The 15787-nt window shown below is 43.7% G+C and overlaps 1 protein-coding gene across 5 annotated transcripts in view; it reads right to left on the reverse strand.

Moving 5' to 3' along the window:
- Nucleotides 1-15787, reverse strand: part of Slip1 (SLo interacting protein 1) — a 136840-nt gene that overhangs the window by 9815 nt on the left and 111238 nt on the right. Inside the window, exon 1 of one of the 5 annotated variants that reach the window (XM_046625366.2) lies at nucleotides 12856-13134. The exons of 3 other annotated variants lie outside the window; for them this stretch is intronic. The gene's annotated coding sequence lies outside the window, so the exon portion shown is untranslated. Of the gene's footprint in view, nucleotides 1-5129; nucleotides 5257-12855; nucleotides 13135-15787 lie in introns of those variants that run through there. One more of the 5 variants, XM_046625367.2, reaches the window with a different exon arrangement.

Genomic DNA, 15787 nt, shown 5'->3' on the forward strand with positions numbered 1-15787 from the left:
AAGAATGAGGCATTCTAATTTGTGTATCTTGTATAAATTAATAAATACGTGAAGTTTCTGGAAAAGATATATATCCTGGATATCCTGACGCATCTTGGTGTGTGTGTGTTTTTTTTTTTACGCGATTGAATCTGCAAGAAAAAGAATTGATATTCTAATTTTTGAGTCAGGGATCGCGTCAGTAAAGGGCGTGGCTCAGGGATGAAGGGACTCTTTAATACAACTTAATGGCATTATGCCAAATAGCTCTCGACTGGTCTGGGGGACCGAATGGGAGAGTGAAGCAGAGCAGAGGCCAAGCGCCCAGGGGAAGATCAGCGCGGAAGAAGAAGAAGAAGAAAAAGTGCGCCGAGTGCAGGGTAACACGTAACGGGCAGAGAAGAATCGATTGAAAAATTAAGGAGATGGAAAGCATCCTGCGCCCCGCTCGCCCTTCATACCACTCTCTCTCTCTCTCTCTCTCTCTCTCACTCTCTTTCTCGCCGTTCGTGTCAGTTCCTCGAATATCAGGACGGCGAGGCCAAGACACTTTAACCCTCCCACCCCCGAGGTCTTCCGGTGTCCCGCACCTGATATGTACGCGAAGAGTGTCATTAATCTTTCTACAATTAACAAAAGTGCAACCCAACACCGACGCGAGTAATTCGGTCGGTGGTGGCGGCGTATGTCAAGTGGGAAGCCATTTCGTATATCGGCGTAAAATATGATCCGTTATGGCGAAGGGTGAGCGAGGGGTTGGAAACCTGAGTAGTTCTCGCTCCGCGACGCAGTGTCCTTAATACCTCCCATGCCTCCCAAACATCATCCGATGACTATGATGTGATCATAGGTGGGTTGCCCGTTTCGCTAAAAATACCCGTGCCCTTGAACCGAGCAAAAAAGGTATAAACGACAGAAGAAGGATGGAGGCGAAAGGAGGAAACGATTCTCTCGTAAAACCTCGCGGTGTAACAACTGCACAAATCACTTCCTTATGTACTCTAACTCCGGTTGTAAAATCCTCCGATTACCGTTTACGAGTTTCGTTATTCTCGTTGCCGAAACGGCAACTCGACACCAGATATGCAGGCGTTAAAGAACCGACTTTACGTTCTTAAGATGCAGGGGTTCTGAAAGGGAGAGAAGGAGAGAAAGAAAAAATTCTTCCGCATGAAATGCGGAAGTGCATGCATTTGGAAAACGCACAACGGAAGCTGGATTATCACGCGATCGTGAAGAGGTTTAGGTGTTTACTTGTGGGAAACAGATAAAGGAGTCGAAGAGGAGCCGAGCGTTTGACCCGTTCACCCCTAACCACGAGCTGCCGAGCCCTGGGTAGTTCCCTGGGGCGGAAAATCATTAATCTTTCTACAATTAACAGGCGAGTGCTACGCAATCACGATGAAGTAATTCGGAGGGTGTAGCGGCGGGGTGGAAAAAGTTTCGACATAGCCTCCAGCGGCGTGTTGGCATTAGTTAAGTCGGATTATGATGATGTCCGTGGAGGAAGACCACCCTCCCTGTGCAAAGAATCCGGCAACGGGACTGCAGGAGTCGCTTCTTGAAGGAGGGATGCTAATCAGTTATTTTTCAAACGCGCCCTCCCGCCCTGGTAATTTATTATCGTTTTTTTATCACCCTTATTATTTCCGCCTTGAGCCACCACCGTAGCTGCAGTGAAGGGAGAAGCCCGAATCGTTACTTCGCAGTTTATATGACGGTACAATCTGAGAAATCTCAGGGTAGAGACGAAATCTGAATAAGATTTAAATAAAGAATGTAATCGTGAATGGGGAATGGTGTTTAAAAGCAGCCCCTAATTTTGATTTTTTATGTCCAATTCCGGCTACGCGAGTCGTGAGTGATAAATGTCGGCGAGAGCTCGCTGCTTCAGGACTCACCTTATTATATGGTGAAAGAGGAGGAGTTTTAAGAAGTGAGAGCGGTTAGCTTCTACTATTACCCGAGGATGGTTAAAATTAATAACAGTCATAAATTTTAAACACCCTATTTATACTTTATGGCCCTTCGAAACATGTTGCCCGGCAGCAAAATCCCTGTATATAGCTGCTGAAATACCGATTAAGCCATAAATCCCTTGACGAAATTAAGATGCAAATTTATTCAAAGTTCACTCATTACTCAACACCACGAGCTATACTTGTGCGCGAATTTCTGCACGACGCGCGAATTCCGGGCCACGGTCGCGTTTATCTCAACTACGGAATTTCCGCACACCCCTTGAGAGAGAGAGAGAGAGAGAGAGATAGAGAGTGAGAAAAAGAGAGTTGAGAGAGACAGAGGAATAAATTTTTCAACCTTTCAGCCAAAGTGAATGAGTATGACAATGGGGCTCGTATTTCCGTCAGATTCTTTTTTGAACTGTAGTGCAGCAGTTCATCTCCATGGTATATGTGACAACGCTTCACGCGACGATTCCAAAAGAGTCGAAAAGTTTCATTACTAACTTTTTTCTTACGTAGGGTGAAACTTTTCTCCAAACTTTTGATTAAAAATTATTTTCCAACAAGTGCGGATCAGATTCGTTTTTCTCATTTTGCACTCGGATATATAGGTATGTCATTGACTTGTTATATTCAAGAGGAAATTTTACACACGATCAGAATTTCCTGACACAACAAAGCGATTCTGCTTTTCTATAGTTTTTCTTGATATTCGACTTCATGATTTTCTCGACGAAATGTGAGTGGAAAGGAATATCACTCAAGGTCTGTATTTATACACGAGCGACAGTTTCGTATGGTTTTTAAGACCCCACTGTCAGATCTGTTCACGGGTTAATACAGTAAACGCACAACACTGAAGATGATTAAAACGAATTCAGGGAACCGGAAGTAATCATACAAGAGCAAAAAAGGTGGAACGGAATGTGTTAAAATGTAGAGTTTTCAAGACGTGTACATATACCTACACATCAGTGAGCGAACTTGAAACCCTTTACAAGGGTGAGTGAGAAGCTTTTTTTAATGATAACCTGGAAGAATGTGGGAACTTGCACCCAGCGTTGAAGAATCGGAACAACCGAAACACTTCAATTTTAGCTTCAGAGGATTTGAATGACACAAGGTAAAGTGATTTAGGATGAAAAGTTGTGAAAACCTCAAAGCTGTGTGTAAATAGGATAAATCTCAGTCAATTCTATGACCAGATTTAAATGGAAATCCTCGCACGTCTTTGACGGTTCTCTCTTAAATTCAGAACTTAGGCCTCACACTCAGCGAGAAATGACGAACAAGGTGCTACCCACCGCAGGTATATCAAATAACGAAAGGATCAAAGCAACGGAAATTTCGAAACCCGCAGGGTTGTACCTGCTGAACGAGTAAGGATTCTCACGAGGGTGTAATTTTCACGAAGAGTGTAACTATCGCAAAGTTCGCAATTGCGAAAAGCGCGTTTTTTGCAAATGACCTTCAAATTTTCGATCTTCGTCTAACAACAAGTTCAAAACTCCTATAATTCACCCGCGTGCCTTTACTCCCCGACTTCGTCTTCTTGTCCTAATCAAGTATCCGCCCCCTTAATTAGACCCTGACAAATTATTGTCCCAGGTTTTGGCATGGTCTTTCTCTAACCCTTAATTGATGGTCCGTTACTGATGCAACTTACCGGTTCTCCTTCCAAAGTAGCCTGCGTCGCTCGGAATACCGTCGACAACAAAAGCCGCGAAGAAACGGAAAAAGAAGAAAAAGCACGGAATACGAAGACCTCGAGGAAGCTGAATGGGGAGATAAGAGGGTCGCCTGACAATTAACCGGTGAACCTCACCGAGAGCGGGACAGCTCGTTCTTTTTGTCCCTCTGATACACCACCTGTACCAGCCACTCACAACCTCCTCCTCCTCCCGCCTCATGCAATTTATCCCGACTTTCAACTCACTTCTCTTCCGCGTAAAACCAAACCGCATGGTATACAAACCGGTCCGTTACTCCGGTGACAAATGGCCTGTCAAAAATTCGATGGATGTAGATCATATACGTATACGTATGTATAGGTGTACACGGTGAAATGTGGTGGTTTTATATCGCGGCCTCGATTGTCACTGTTTGTGAGAGACGGAAAGGGGCGAAGGAAGGGTGTTTTCAACGTCAACATCGTAAAACCACCTCCTGATTCTCTTCCGCTACCCTCCATCACGTATCACCGGACGAATCTAATTCGTAGGACTTCCGTCTCCGCGACCTGGAAGTTCGACATAACTTTAGGTTTTACGTTTTGCACGATGACTTCGGGTCAACGCGCGATGTCTTCACCGAGTTTTCGCCTTCTCTATTACGGCAATAAAACTAAAATACTACTCGCCGTGTCGTCACTATTCCATTGGCGCCCTAGTGTCGACATCCGAGACGAAGGGTCATCCTGAAGAAAAAGTGAGAATAAAATTTCGTAGAAACTTTTTCAGGGTATACGGCAACCTGAATATTGGAAAATTTTATCCTGGGTCTTACTGCATAGTCAAAAACTCTTTCACAACATTCGACGTCCGGTGTAATTCAACTTTTGATTACGTTATGTGGTTGCGAATTGTTTTCTTCTCGGCACTATAGGCATGCTTTCCGATTAAGAAATGAGCGTAAACAAGGCATCGGGTTGTCACAAACTTTCGTTTCGTAATATCTTGAATTTCATAAACTCCATGCGGCGAAAAATTTGAGCCAAAATAATACCCAGGTACAACGAGTCCAGTCTCTGATCATCGGTCAGTGATCAGTGTTAAATACTGTCAGAAAAATGGAGTGTGGACTGCTTCTACAGACTGTAATGTGATGTCAATGTAGTGTTATCTGATACATTCAAGTTCCGAATGGACCATAAAATTTATTTTACGCTAGTGACACAACGTTCAATTTCGATAAATTACAACACTACCATTTTTCTCACAGTGCAGTGTTTGATGTTCGACAAACTGTGAAAAACCTGATATCACCCTACTGAAAATCGGTTATTCGGAATAAAATTTCCCGACTTTTCCAAGGTTTTCGATCACCGCGAGGATTCGGACCAAGGACGAAGCGGTAGGTTGACAAATTTAAGCTCGTAAAAGGGTCCGAATAGCGATGCTGATTACGTGAATTGGAATAGAAAGGGGGGTCGATTCGGGTAACTGAATCGGACAAATGGCACCTTACAATCAATTCCAGTTAACCCTGGAGAAGCGAGCTGATCAGTTGGCTGGCTGAGTTGGGGATCGATTTTGAAACGTCCGATAGCCGAGGCGGTGAACGTGGATTACACTGGGGTACGTGGACAGCGGCGCAGGGATGAAATACCTCCGATCCTCTTCATTCCTGCCCATCCCTCGATCATCGCCTGCACCCCGTGCCTCCTTTCCGTCGAATCCTCACCGCTGCGGCGTGACCAAGCCCGTGTGGATCGATGGTTTGGTATATGAGAGCACGGTTGCGTGCTACGCATAGCGACGCACTGTCATCCACATTGTTGTGGGTTAATGTACCAATATCAGGAAAATACGGCAATAGGAAATGAACACGGAACCCATTTGCCACTCTTCCCCGCCGCTGCACCGCCGCCTCATTTTCGTTGCCCCAATAAATAACGCCGGGGGAACATTTTTTCCTTTCGTTATCTCCTCGGCATTCCCAATTTCCTGTAGACCGTACAATGGTGGTGGAGACATGTTGTACCTTATGGGCACATGTACGTGTTGTAGGCGTCGTTATATAGGTTGGCATGACGCTTTACCAACGTCCTCTTTCATATACTGTAATCAGAGATAAATATCGGCTGGCATGCATGGGGCCTAATGGAGTATTAGTGCATGCACCGATACCCAAAGATTTTCGTGTCCGAAGCAAATTTCGCAGTTCTCTGACGTTTGTTGTAAGTAGTAGACTATATTTTTGATGTATCACAAAGTCTGGGATTCGTGAGGATGGAGTTGGTAACGATGCGTGTTCAGGAAAAATCGTTACTTCGTGCGTTTAGGTTTGTCTGAAATTTAGTAAGCCATGATGATAAACAAAACATATTCATAAATTTTAAAAAGTAAACTCGTTAAAGATCATTCAGAAATTGCACGATAATGATTTTTCCCCCAAGAGGTTTCGTTACGTTAACGTCAATAACTACAGACTTGTTGGGATTCTTTCCTTTGCTGATCTTCAGAGTGATCTGGTATTTGGTTTAAGGTTAGCCTGACAAGATATAATCAGAGCTAGCATTCCACGGTTGGATTTGAAAATTTCACGAAGCATGGAAGAGCGAAGTGATACGTGGAAAAGGGTATCGTAGCAAAGAGAGTATGTTATTTCAGCCTGCGAGACTGCAAGAGGCATGCAGAAATGGTACTGACCAAACCCGAACATTCATTTGCGGCCGAGGATGAACGCGAGCGTAAGGTAAACGGGAATGAAAAGACGGAGAGAAAGAGTGAGTAAAAAAAGAAATGAAAAAAAAAGAATTCACAGTGGGAAATGTAAATTATACTAGAGTTTACTCTAACAAGGGTTCTGGTTTTCACTACTGCACTAGGGGAAACTTTCGAACGGTCGAATCAGCGTCGCGTTTCGTTCAACAAACAGAATCGCGGCCAGTTGGTCTCGTGTTGAAAGGTGCTCGAGTAGTCTAAAAGGACTTGAAGAAGAGAAAAACGAAAAGAGTAGTAACCCACCCCCCCATGCCACACGCAAAAAAAAAAAAAAGAACAAAAAGAAATTTGTGGTTGGAATCGGAATCGAGTTTTCAAGTTCTATTAACGCGGTTTGCATCCACGATGTCTACTTCTACACGGAACCGCAAATTCGGCGGGAAATTTAAACCGCAAGATTTCTTCCTTTCTTTTTTCCCTCTTCCCACTTTGAGCATATTTTTTTTTTCTTCCTCCTTTCAGCCTTTGAAGGAAAAACTCATGCCGTCGGAACTATTCCGTACTGTAATTGTCAGTTACGTCTACAGGCGCATACCTAGGTATATGTATATTTATATATATATATACACGGGTACCAATCGCATCGTCATTACGTCGCGTCGCGATGTCAAGGTACTACGCGCCTTTGGGAAAAAATTTTGCAGTTGCACTTCCCTACCGTAAACATTAGCTTTAGCTGCTCTTTGCTCGCTTTGAAGTCTATGGCCCTGGGAATTACACTCGTTCAACGTTTCTACCAGCCAGAGTCCGTATACATATATCGCTGTACATCCACCCATCATAGCCTTTCCAAGTTGTACCATACGATTCCTATATAATATATATATATATGCATAACACCTGGTAGAAAAGAGGAGACCAGAGAAATCAATAATCATGGATCTTTTATTCATTATTGTTATGTATAGGTGCAGATTTTCGTAGCTGCGATGCAATTATACTTAGACTTCTGGTCAAAAATAGTGGAGAGTACTTTTTATTACACCGGGATAATAATCCTCTATGAATAAATTGATTGCAAATGATAGTAACGGTAATTTTAGTCGGTTACTTAATTGAGTTAGTATGTGAGGAAAAAACAGGAACAAAATATATACCTGTAGAGAGAGAGAGAGAGAGAGAGAGAGAGAGAGAGAGAGAGAGAGAGAGAGAGAGAGAGAGAGAGAGAGAGAGAGAGAGAGAGAGAGAGAAGAAATAAGGAATAAGAAAAGCGGAAAAGAAGAAAAACCAATATTTAGCGAATCTATAAGACGAGCCAGTTGCAGCTGCGACTTTCGCCTCTAGTAACAATAATCTATCAAGCACGGCTCGACGCGTCTTAACAGCCGTGAGGCGTTAAACGGGCTGCCGGTGTTATCGACGGATAAGTTTTCAAACTCATTTGTAACAACTTGCCGCGATCTCCCCTCACAGTGCAGACATGTATGGGTTTCCATGGGGGTTGCAGGGGGGAGATAATGGGCTATCGCCCCCGAAAGCAACGATTCGAGCATCGCGAGGGATTCGTGCTGAGCAGCGGCGTTTCGATATTGAATCGAACACCGGAGGACCGGCAACGAAGCCAAGTTTCCCGACACCACAGACTGACTGTGGAGAACGGATTTGTCCGCACCGTTGCGGGAGACGAAAAATATTCCTGATGGAAAATTTTACGGTTCTATAGTTTTGAGCTCGTTTCCTGCCCTCCGATGTAGCTATCAATCTATACCTCATCGCGCTTTGAAGGGATTTTCAAACAATGGAGAAACGTGATTTGAATTTACTCCCGCAAACTGAGCTGCCGCCCCTATTGACTAAAAAAAAAAAGAATAAAAAACGGTTCGTACGAGGGGAAATAAAAATTATTAAAAAAAATTACCAACGAAATCGAGATAAATATTTGAAATCTGTCTTCTTCGCACTTTTCGTGGTTACAAAATACTTCAAAGCCTCGAAAATGCTGAATTTTATATTGATGCAGTGCAAGGTGTTCATAGGATGTTATATGGTTATACCAAATTAGTGGTAAGAAAAATTTCCGACGGTGGAAGAAAAAAAAAAGGAAAATTGTAATTAAACACGAATCCAATAGAAGATTATATTTCCTGCAGCACAAAACGCCGTCCTCCGATATGACAGATTTGAACACGAGATGTGACGCGAGGCGTTGGAAAATGAATAATTGTATCAGTCAAAATATCATATCAGCTAGTCTTCTATATCTATACATACATAATATAGAGTGTGAATTGCTCACGACAGAATGATCCGTCGTCTACTATAATTCAATGCGCATGCGTTATAATCCGAGAGCGGTTGTTTGTCAGGGCGACCAACCGTTATGAACGTAACCTCAAAAATTTAGACAATTGTCGCTGGTAGTTGTGCTCAACACCGGTAGCCGTCAAAGTTTTTGAGGTTACTTACAACGCGGCGAACTGTCGTATAAATTTATTACAGTTGGTTACCCTGGCAAGGAAATGCTCTCGGATTGTAGCGCATGCGCATTAAACTATGACAGTCGACGGACCATTCCGTCGTTTGCAATTCACACTGTATATTAATTGTCAGTCAGTTTTGATTACGGCATTTCGCATCTGGCGATGCTCTCTGGCTAGAGGGAGAATTTCGATTCGATTTGAAAATTCTGAAATCTCTACGGGATAAAATATTCCGCGGTGATTCGTTTCGATTCTTCTCTCTCTCACTCTCTCTCTCTTTCTATTCGTCCGTTTCAGTTGTGGGCAAAGAGTGGATGTTGAACCGCTCGTGTGGTGTCCCGCATCTCATAACCAACGTCTTTTCATCACTCAATTCAGCCACCTTTATCTCGAAGATATGTCCTCCTCGAAATTCCACCTAATAAAAAACCTTTCAGCGATTTTTCCCCAGATATAATAAAACATGTATACGGGTATCCATCACGGGAATTCGAGACCACGAATCGTTCATTAAAAATAAATATTATGATGTAGAAAAAGACACGAGAAAAAAAAAATACTCAAACGAAATTGCTCGATGATCTGGTCATTGCTTATTGCCAAAGGAAATTACGAGATAAACAGACCGTGAAGAATTCTGCTGCAGAGAATATTGATTAGCATGACAAACCCAGTGCCGTAAGTGTTCATCGAGAGGAAACTGCAGGGTGTGGTAACAAGCCAATAATTATGTACAATACGTATACAATAACAATATATATAATGTCCGAACGATTTCGACGTGTGAATTTAAGCGTCTGCCCATTTTTCCAAAACTCATCTGCTAGAATTGACGCTTTGCACATCTCGATGAGTAACAATCTAATGGGCGAACGGGTTTCAAGATCATTTGCCGAAGCACTAATTGCGACTCGCGTTATTCGTAACATTGCTCGTCAACTTGAATGTCGAAAACAATCGGGGTGGGTTAAAAAATCGGTGATTCATCCTGTAGGCGTCGTCGGTTGAAGCCTGTTAATTTATACGGAGGGACCGGTTTTGAAGCTACGTTACTGTCGTCCTGGTAATTTCTCTAGAGACAAGTGGCAGGCACTTTTTTTTCACCCTCAACCCTCATTTTTTCACAAGTCGAGTTATCGATTGACTCAGACTCACCGATGGTGTAACGCAATAATGCTCAGCTCTCGCACCTCGACGTCACCCAAAGGCGCAAGAGGGTGGCTTTCAGTTTTTCCAAGATTCCAAGCCTCATGGACACGTCGAATGGTTGGAAACGATTTTAAAAAACGTCAGTCAAAAAGGCGTGCCCGGAATCGAATTCCCATCCGGGGTTTCGGGAGATTAGGAGTTCTTCCATAAATGGATGTGGCCGCAGAAGCCAAAGCTGCTGCTCCTCATCCCGGATATTTCAGAGAGAGAATAAAAGGCGTCGGAGATTCGGTCGAGAATATTCTCTTTTTATTTTTTTCATCTTCTATGAATAAAATGATGGTGAAAATAAGGATGAATAAAAATCCACGTAAAAAATTGACGTGTGAAACTGCGAAGCGAAATAATTGAATCATCCAGTTCGCACCGTGTCCGCTAGATCAAATTCTACGGCTGCTTGATCCTGGATAAAAAAGACCACTACAGTAGCGCTAGACGTCGGATCCAGCTATTAAAATAATTCGCTTGAAACCCGCGTCTGAGTTCTTCGAACTTCGCTGAGCATGAAAGCTATTGAATTTTGAACAGGCATCGCGGCGGCGAAAAAGGCCGGCGAATCTCCGAAGACGGGGGTTCGCGGATGCGTCTAACCCGTATTGTTGTCCTCGACATGCGGGATAAGTTCGATATACAATATCAGTAAGTTACGCCCGATTGCGACGCGAGAATTCGAGGATCCGGTGGTCTGAGCTTTAAAGGTAAAAAAGCAGCGATGCCACACGGTTGAAGTGAAGCGTCGTTGCAGGGTAGCTTAGGTGGTAACTTGGCGCGATATAAATCCTCGTGGAAAAGCGGGAATATAAATTCAGCGAGGATAAAATCAGAAGGAAAAATTTCTGGCTAAAGTTCGCCATCCCACCGCTGACGCCAATTCCTTGGCTACGTTGAGTTGAATTTTTCGCACTAGAGTGCCACTAGTCTTGTTCTTTTCGTTATTTTTATTTCTTTTTCGTCTCCTTTATCGTTTTACGTGGACGTCGGTGGCACTCCGTTCCCGTATATGCTTGCTCCACGTCTGCATAGCATATTCGGGCGATAATAATGGTCGTAAATCAAGGCGCCTGCTGGTCGTAAAATAAGAAGAGTTTGAGCCGAGGTGCGATCGCGGGAAACGGTCATCGAACGATACTGTAGTTCGGGAATGAGGAATCCCCGATGGAAAGGCCCGAGGAAAAGTGGCAGCCGGGGTTCGTGATCGAACGATTCATCCCTTTTCACGGTTCCCGGCTTGCCGGGGGATTCTTTTCGAGCGAATGACGTGGTTATAGCGATAACCACTCACTGCCACACCCCCCCGCCACTCGTGGTAGACATTCATGGCATACGATATTCGAGGGGATTCCAGGAAAAGAGCTGGTGGAAATAAAATAAGGAATCCGAGGACCGAAGACTGGGCTCAGCTGCATATCTCCGTACTTCGTCGATGTCTAGGTTTATATCGAATTTTATTACTATCTTCTTTCCTTATTCTTCATCAAGAATACGTCCGCCGTAGAAAAGAATTTTCCCTAGCTCTTGACACGTGCGAGTTGTATGGGCGGGTATTTTATTCGTTCGTATAGTTTGCTGTGCGGATAGAGAGAGAGAGAGAGAGAAAGAGAAAAGCGTTTATTGAAAAATGTCTCGGAGCAATATGTCCCCTAAGGACAACACAAATGCACTGACCATGTACAGCTCTCGGTGAAAGAAGAAAAATAAATAAAATAAAATAAAATAAAATAAAAATAGAATAAAATGAAATAAAAATAAAATAAAATAAAGTAAAATAAAATAAAAATAAAAAATAAACATATAACAATATATAAAAAATATTTAAATTAAATCTGCGCTTATTAAATAGAATACGCTAATCAGAGGAACCTTACCAAAACTAGTCAGCTAAAAGCTAATCCTACAAAGCATATATATATATATGTATGAGTTATGCATTAAGTATCAACAGATTAAATTAAATTAGGCAAAGGTGGTATCAGTTAGCAATTAAACAGTTTTGCTGGCCAAATATTCCCTAAGTTTTAGCCTAAAGACATTTACGGGAGAGAGAGAAAGAGAGAGGGAGAGAGAGAGAGAGGATGACGAGGTACTAGCTAATATTGAAAGAGATTAAAGTAAGCAGTCCTCGGAGACAAGGATTCCGATTCTGGAACGTTTTCCGGTTTTCTTCTTTTTTCTCCTCAATTCTCTTCTCCCGATACCATTTTGCTCCTTTTTTTAATTTCGAAGAACCGAGGAGGAGCAGCCTGAGATATGCAAAACGTGACTCGATTCGGCAATAACTACTTCGTTCCGTGGCACCGAGCCAAAGCTCCGCGGCGTTATATTGCGATGTCCTAAACTGCATTTAAATGAAAGTTGTAAAATTTGAATAAAACTGCAGACTGCAGGCAACGGGACAACTTCGAACTGAAACGCCAGCGGATAACGAAGGGGGGGGGCTTAGTTCTACGAGCCATGTTCAAAAAATACTAAGAAAGAACGGAAAGAGTAGTGAAAAGAAGAGAAAAAAAACAGAAAAAAAACTATAAAAAAAACTAAAAAATGACAGCTCACCTTGTCAAGGAACTAAGAAAAGGAACCGTTGGGTAGGTGCTTCCTACTTTGCGAAGGTTGATATTACGCGACCTCCACTCTGACGGACCTTTTCCCCAAATTGCCAATCTTCCAACTTCGCAGATTCTACATGCTAAACTCATTTCTCGCCACGAGTAAGGAATTAACCTCGTCTCTGAGTGCGCGGACTACGACGTCAGAAACGCTGAAGATTAATCCCTCCGGAAACGTGAAAAGAACTGTGTGTGTGTGTGTGTGTGTGTGTGTGTGTGTGTGGAAAGTATCAACCTCTATATCTGCAGCCCGATAAATTTACTCCGAAAAAATGCGTGCCCGTGTCGTAGCGGACACTGTCTTTGAAGAAAAGTGAATAAAATTCCAGGGCCATTTTGGTCTTCCCTCGTCTCTTCTTCTTCCTTCCCTCCGCGGTTTTATCTTCGTTTTTTTTTTTTTTCTTCTTGCTCGGGAACCAGTCTCCGCATCACGCAAACAATTTACACGTCAGGATTCTGGATGTCGTCCATCCATCAGGACGGAACCCCGTAATTGAGGTTTTCCTCTTTCCTGCAGGCATCTGCGGATGTATGTAACTACGTGCCGCGGGGATGCAGAGTAAAAAAAGGATGCATTCAATACCGGAAATCGATGTTATATCGCTTCGGTTCGGATCACGCTCGCCCCTCAGAAATACCGCTAAAATATGTTAAGCATTGTCAGGGGCGCTGAGAGGATCCGCCGGCGGGGTTAGTCCCGAGGATATCCTTCACCCCCAGACCCTTTATTCCGCGAGGCTCGTACACGCTGCACCTTCGGACGATTTTGCACCCGCTGACGCTAGACGACATATTATTTTACGCTGGGACGGACATTTCCGGGGATTATATGAGACTGCAGGGATATATCACGGATATACGTATATATACACCTCGACGGTGGTCCGAGTCCTTCTGCAGGGTTTTCGAGTAGGTATGAGGAAACGGCCAGGGGAGGATTATGCCGGACAAGTGGTCTGCTGCTAACTCACTCTTTAGGCCTCACTCACTCCTCCCGAGGGGTCCACCAGGACTACAGGACGATTCAACAGTCTCCCTTTCTATTACGCTGCATTGCTTGTTCATTTTGCATCAATGCAAACCGTGAACAATACACGATCCATGTTTAGAGGAAAGTCAGGTCAAGGAATCTTGATTTTCTTTTTTACTGATCTAGATTTTATGGTTATTACTCCTTTAAGGAAACAGCTATTTTGTTGTGTACGTTAGTCGATTCAAATGTAAGATGTATTCTCTAAAAATTTAACAAACTTTCGAGGACCGGGAAAACAGTTTTTATACCAGAAATTGTTTACAAGAGGTTCATTTATTCAGGTAGGAGAATTCGAACACCGACATTTTCGAAACTGTCATTTTCTACATACTTGGACCCAGAGAAATGTTTGGCAGGCGGTTTTAGCAGAAGTTTTTCCTTTAACCGGAGTGGTTGTCAGACTCGAAGGGTTAAATAGGGTGGCTGCTCAAATCGGATTAGAAAATCCCTGACTTTACCCTGTCTCTCCGACCGTAATCAGGTTTGTTCCCTGAGCATTTGATTCGACACATCGTGCCTGCAATATTTTTTCTACATTTTTGAAAAAGGACAAAATCCTTTGAGATTTTCCTGTTTTTTCAGACAGTTCATCTGCATCCAGTTAAAGCGCCGCTGTTGAAGTAGGTAGAAAATCTAGAGATCGATTTAAGGTCTACCAATGAATCTCACCGATATAATAAGACGAAATAAAGAAGACGAGTGTTGATGATGAAACGCCTTGTAGTCGGCTTTCAATTTGTGCCATAAGCGCGAAGCACCGTCCTTTTCACCCCGAAACTAAACCAAAGCGATTTCGGACTTCGCGTATCCTCGTACATCCTGATAATCCGTTATTACCATAGCAGAGTTGGTGCCCCGGATCGTTGGGGTTACGCGCTGGTCATTCGCAGAGGGTGCAAAGTAAGGGGTGGGGGGACGAAGAAACGTTGGTTGCAGGAAGCGGACTCTAAAGAGCCGTGCAGACCGCGTCGCCACTCTCTCATATATCCGCGTTTTGCGTGGCTGAACAAAGAATCGCCTCCCTTCTCTTCCCATCATCCCTCGAGCCGCGGCCTCTCGGTCAAGCCCACTTTGCTCGATTTGTTCCCCTTTGCTACATCTCGTTTCACTCCGATTGACATCAGCAGTGTTGCAGGTCTCGGTTGGCTGGGTGTGCAATCAGAGCGGGCGAGGACGCGTGCATCGGTGAGTATAAAAGAAAGAAAGAAAATAATTAAATAAGCGACGCTTCTGTTCTCTCTACTGGGAGCACTAATTGCTGTACAACTAACCGTGACAAAGAATACTTGTCGTCGCGTGAAGTCCGATATGTGTATACGGAATTCAGGACGTTCTTAAATCGCGCGTTTTACTTGAATGGAAACGAACCGGCGATACGAGGACGTGCGTGGATTACATGCCTGAGCAGTCCATAAATTAGGGTGAAAAAACACATCCTCGATGTGTGTTGATTCATTTCCCTCTGCATTGCAGTATGCTCAAACGCTGAAATTATATCTCATTATATACGGTTTCGAGACGTTTTTGACACCACGGTTGAGATGTACTGGCGCCCCCTTAACACGGTTGTAAAATCCTCCAAGCTCCCTTTCCGTACGGGATGATAATTTAATGGCGAGTAAGTGAGTTCATCTTGCGATCTGTTTTCTTCATTCCTTTTTCTTATACTATTTCCGCGCGGACGACAATTTCCACGACGATATATTTCGGCCCGCGTGCAGTTATGTTGGATAATATACGGTCCCCGCACTCCCGGCTGGGACGATGGAAATAAACACATTGAGACCATAGGTTATATCTAAATGCTGCACATGCAGGCCGATTGTACGTACAGGCATCCTTGTCCATCCACCACAGTCGTCGGCGATGCACACGTGCGAGTTGCTCCGATCGCACCAACAAAACTCCGGTTTGTTTTTCCCGTTCTCCCCCCGTCGCTCAGACCGCATGCTGCTACTGCTGGTGCTGTGCATGCATGCATGCATCCACTGGACAGTGAAGAATTTATCGCACTCTTCGTTTTTCCAAAGAAGCCGTTCGTTTTTACGCGGCTACTCAACGCGCGCAAAGAATGCGCCACTGTTGCACCGAAACTTAAACGCGTACCGTGCCATATGTAGGATTGCAGGGTAGA

This window comes from Neodiprion pinetum, chromosome 5 (assembly GCF_021155775.2).
Source record: "Neodiprion pinetum isolate iyNeoPine1 chromosome 5, iyNeoPine1.2, whole genome shotgun sequence".
NCBI classification, from domain to species: domain Eukaryota; kingdom Metazoa; phylum Arthropoda; class Insecta; order Hymenoptera; family Diprionidae; genus Neodiprion; species Neodiprion pinetum.